The following is a 5,624-nucleotide window of genomic DNA, read 5'->3' as shown; positions in this document are numbered from 1 at the left end:
ATCCACATGAAGAGGATCAAGAAACTGGTGAGGAGGAACAACGAGCTGGAGGAGGAGATCAAGTCTACGCGCGATGGATATATACAAGGAGGAGATTGCTATATTGGTGGAAAAGAATGACGACCTGACAAGGAAGCTAGGAGTAATAGGAGACCCCGCGCCAAAGAAGGACAACCAGCCAGGAGACTACATCATCCTCGACGACACCGACTCCGACCCTGATAGCGATGATGACTATGTTGATGAAGCTGGAGCAGATATTATGGAGTCTTCTTCTGATGAAAATTTCTAGACGACCACCATTGTAATTAGTAGTATTTTTCTCTCAAGGTAGTTGCAACGATCGAGTTAGTAGTTATAGGTTAGACCGCTTTTGTAACCTTGTGTGCTGTTGATTTGAGTGAAATTGATTGTGTTTGTCTCATGAGCATTATGGGTAGTGAATCTCTCTTAGACCCCTTTTATATTATGTTTTCTCACCCCTTCTAAACCCATCATATGCCTCCGAGACGTGACAATGGAATTGCCTTCCCACCGGAGCTCACTCAGTTGATCCAGCAGCAGAATACCTTGATGCAACTTTTAGTCCAGAATCAGAACCAAGGCAACAACAATAACAACAACCCACCACCACCACCCCCTGTTGATCACCTAGCCCGTTTCCTAAGGTTGAATCCACCGGTGTTCTCTAGTAGCACCGAGCCAATTGTTGCAGATGATTGGCTCCGCAAGGTTGGAAGAGAGATGACCACTGCAGGATGCACAGATGCGGAGAGAGTGCGATTTGCTGCACATCAGCTTGATGGACCCACAACATCATGGTGGGATAATTTCACAGCCACTTACCCCATTGACACTGTTACATGGGATCAGTTTCAGCAGGCTTTCCATACTGCCCATGTCTCAGCTGGAGCTATGATTATGAAGAAGTGTGAGTTTCGCAACTTGCACCAAGGAGGATGCACAGTGGGCCAGTATGTAGATGAGTTTAGTAAGTTAGCATGCTATGCCCCTGATGACGTAGCTACAGATGCTTCTAAGGAGGAGAAGTTTCTGGAAGGACTGAATGATGAGCTGAGCATGCAGTTGATGGTGGCAACATTCAACAACTACCAGGAGTTGGTAGACAGGGCTCTTATGATTGAAGGCAAGCAGCAACAGATTAACAATTGCAAGAGGAAGAATGGACAGGGGAGGTACACTTCAGGAGCTCAGCAGAAGCCCCGCTATTCCTCGTACTCTGGAGGACATACCCACAACCATGGAGGCCATAACCATGGAGGACACACGCACAATGGAGCAAGTTCGCACAACCATAATGGCACCAGGAATGGCAATGGGAATGGAGGAAGCAGCAGCCAGAACCATTCCAACCCTTCAACACCAGCCAAGAGGGATCTGAGCCATGTTACCTGTTTCAAGTGCCAGAAGACTGGACATTATGCCATTGAATGTCCTGAAGCTAAGCATGGAAATGGCAATGGAAGTTCTGCCAAGAAGCCCAACCCCTTCACCAAAGGTCAGGCGAACCACATCAGCGTGGAGGAGATTGAGGATCAACCTGACGCAGTTGTCGGTAGGTTTTTGATTAATGCATTTACCACACTCGTTCTTTTTTATACTGGTGCATCGCATTCATACATATCAAGGGGATTTGTGGATAAGTATAACCTACCAACCCAAGCCCTTAGGTCACCCATGTTAGTAACCTCGCCAGGAGCAAAATATATGGCCAGCCTATGGCGTGATCGGTTACCCTTAAGGATTGGTAACTATGTGTTTCCCTCGGACCTAATAATTTTGGAGTCACAAGGATTGGATATAATATTAGGCATGGATTTGTTATCGAAGTATGGAGGGAACATTGATTGTGCTAGTAAGTCGATATTTCTCACCACCCCAGAAGGAAGAAGGATCAAGTATGTATCCCGGCATGGACTCAGGTAAACTCCTTATAAGGAGTTGTACAGGAGGAAGTACCAGTGGTGAAGGATTACCCTGATGTATTTCCGTAAGATTTGTCAGGCATGCCACTGGATCGAGACATTGAGTTTTTGATTGAGCTATTGCCAGGCACCAGGCCAATATCAAAGAGACCATATCGGATGCCCGCACAAGATTTGGATGAAATTAAGAAGCATATTAAGGAGTTACTGGATAAAGGTTACATTCGACCAAGTTCATCACCTTGGGGAGCCCCAGTGCTTCTAGTGGAGAAGAAAGATGGATCATTAAGGATGGTTGTTGATTATCGTGCGTTGAATGAAGTGACGATCAAGAACAAATACCCTTTGCCGATGATAAATGATCTGTTTGACCAGTTGCAAGGAGCTAAAGTTTTCTCTAAGATAGATCTTCGATCAGGTTATCACCAGTTGAAGATTCGAGAGCAGAATATACCTAAGACAGCTTTTACCACAAGGTATGGGCTATATGAGTATACCGTTATGTCATTTGGTCTAGCTAACGCGCCTGCCTATTTCATGAACATGATGAACAAGGTGTTTATGGAGTTTTTGGATAAGTTCGTCGTGGTGTTCATTGATGATATATTGGTTTACTCAAAGAACGAAGAGGAGCATAAAGAGCATCTGCATTTGGTTCTTGAAAAGCTCAGAGAACATCAGTTGTATGCCAAGTTCAGCAAGTGTGAGTTTTGGCTAAAAGAAGTTGGATTTCTCGGACATGTTATATCCGGAGAAGGAATAACAGTAGACCCTACCAAGGTTGTTTCTCTGACTAAATGGGTGGCACCCACATCAGTTGGAAAGATCAGGAGTTTTCTCGGACTCGGAGGATATTACCGGAGGTTCATTGAGTATTTCTCTAGGATTGAAAAGCCCATGACAGAGTTGTTGAAGAAGGACACCAAGTTTAAATGGACTAAGGAGTGTGAAGCCAGTTTTCAGGAGTTGAAGAAACGTTTGGTTACAGCCCCAGTGCTGATTCTTCCAGATCAACGAAAGGATTATCAAGTGTATTGCGACGCTTCATGTCGAGGACTTAGAGCAGTGCTTATGCAGGAGGGAAGAGTTGTTTCATATGCCTCACGACAACTTAAACCTCATGAGCTGAATTATGCTACACATGATTTGGAGTTAGCAGTCGTAGTGCATGCGCTGAAGACATGGAGACATTTTCTCATCGGAAACCACTGTGAGGTATACACGGATCATAAAAGTTTGAAATATATCTTCACGCAGAAGGAGTTGAACCTCGGGCAAAGGAGATGGTTGGAGCTCATTAAGGATTATGATATGAAACTACACTATCATCCCGGAAAGGCCAATGTAGTAGCAGATGCGTTGAGCCGCAAGAGTTATGTTAATACGCTCATGACCGGAGGATTATCCAAGGAGTTAGCCAAGGATCTTCACGAGCTACGTTTGGAAATAGTTCCAAGAGGTTATGTAGCAGCATTGAAAATTCAGTCCACTTTGATGGGTAAGATCAAAGAAGCCCAAAAGACTAACAAGGAGATTGCCGAGATAAAGGAAAGGATGAGCAAAGGAAAGGCTAAAGGATTTTATGAGGATGAGCACGATACTTTATGGTTTGAAGATCGCGTATATGTGCCTAATGACCCCGAGATTAGGAAGTTGATTCTGCAGGAGGCCCATGATTCACCGTATTCAATTCACCCAGGAAACACCAAGATGTATCTGGATCCGAAGGAAAGTTTTTGGTGGACAAGAATGAAGAAGGATATTGCCGAGTATGTAGCAGTATGTGATGTATGTCAGAGAGTTAAGGCAGAGCATTAGAAGCCAACTATATTGCTACAGCCATTGCCGATACCCGAATGAAAGTGAGATAAGTTGGGCATGGATTTTATCACTGGATTGCCCAGGACTCGATCAGGATATGGCTCTATCTGGGTTGTAGTCGACCGTTTGACGAAAGTAGCTCATTTCATCCCGGTGAAGACCACCTATACGAGTGCTAAGTTGGCAAAGATATACATGACCAGGATCGTATGTCCGCGTGGAGTTCCGGGGACCATTGTATCAGATAGAGGAACCCAATTCACTTCAAAGTTTTGGAATCAGTTGCATGAGACTTTGGGTACTAGGCTAGAGTTCAGTACAACCTTTCATCCACAGACAAATGGACAGACCGAGAGAGTCAATCAGATTCTGGAGGACATGTTGAGAGCTTGTGCGCTAGATTATAGATCTAGTTAGGACGAAAATTTGCTGTATGCAGAGTTCTCTTATAACAATAGTTATCAAGCCAGTCTAAAGATGACCCCTTTCGAAGCTTTGCACGGAAGGAGGTGTAGGACTCCGTTATTATGGGATGAAGTTGGAGATCGACAGTTGTTCAGACCAGACTTAATCAAAGATTCTGAAGAGAAGGTTAAGTTGATTCGCGACAGACTCAAGGTAGCCCATTCCAGGCAGAAGAGTTATGCGGATTCTAAACGCAAGGAGACAGTTTACGAAGTCGAAGACAGAGTATACCTTCGAGTGTCCCCACTTCGAGGAGTTAAGCGTTTTGGAGTTAAGGAAAAGCTAGCACCATGTTTTGTGGGACCATAACAAGTTTTGGAACGTATGGGAGAAGTTGCATACAAGCTGGAATTGCCAGAAGGATTGTCAGGAGTTCACGATGTGTTTCACGTTTTTCAGTTGAAGGAGTGCCACGTAGAGATGGCCGATATTCCTCTGAGAGATACAGGGCCACTGGAAGCAATTTAGTTAGACAGTGATTTGACTTATGAGGAGAACCGGTCAAGATTCTCGAGTTTTCTATCTGAGTTACTCGCAGCAAGGTTATCAAGTTTTGCAAAGTGCAGTGGATCCACCATACCGAGGAGGAAGCCACCTGGGAACAAGAAGAAGACCTTCGTAGAGACCACCCAAACCTTTGTTGCTGACCAACCCGAATCTCAAGGGAGAGATTCCAAATTTTCAATTTGGATGTTATACATAGATCATTATATGCATATCATATTTATTTCTGCATTTTTGTTGAGATCCTAGAAATCTTAAGCAACTCAAGGACTCACAGAGAGAGTTGGAGGTTTCACAAAATTTATATTTGAATTTATTTCAAATTTAAAGAAAATGATCAATTTGGTTTTATTATTTTTCTCTCCAATTATTTCCAATATTAAAAAAATAAATGAGATAAGATAATCTGACTTCTTCAAATTAATAGAAATGTTGGAGAAAGAATTTTAAAATCAAATTATGGTTTTTCTGGTATTTTATTGCTATTTGAATTAGAAAAATGTGCATTTTTCAAAGTTGCATTTTTAGGCCAGAAAAATGTTTACTTTGTTCTAAATATTTCATTTAGATGGTGAAAATTGTTTTTGGAGTTTTTAGAACATTTTTTATATTTTTATTAGGATTTTACTGTTCGGGCCAAAATATTTTTTAAAAAAATGTTTTGCGGACCGCACTGGGCCAGCGGCCCAGTCGGCCCACAGCGTCGCCGCCTCCCCGCGCCTGAGCCGGACTCCTGCCGGAGTCCGGGAGCCACCCGCCGCCGCCGCTTGGCCCCTCTGCCAAGTCGGGCACACCCCCCCTTTATAATGCCCCCCGAGGCCCTCGTCCCGCCCCGCCAGCGCACCCGCCACCACAGCGCGGCCACCGCCGCATCGCCGTCGCCCCGCC

The sequence above is a fragment of the Triticum dicoccoides genome, chromosome 7B (assembly GCF_002162155.2).
Source record: "Triticum dicoccoides isolate Atlit2015 ecotype Zavitan chromosome 7B, WEW_v2.0, whole genome shotgun sequence".
Taxonomy (NCBI): domain Eukaryota; kingdom Viridiplantae; phylum Streptophyta; class Magnoliopsida; order Poales; family Poaceae; genus Triticum; species Triticum dicoccoides.
This window is presented reverse-complemented; position numbering follows the sequence as displayed.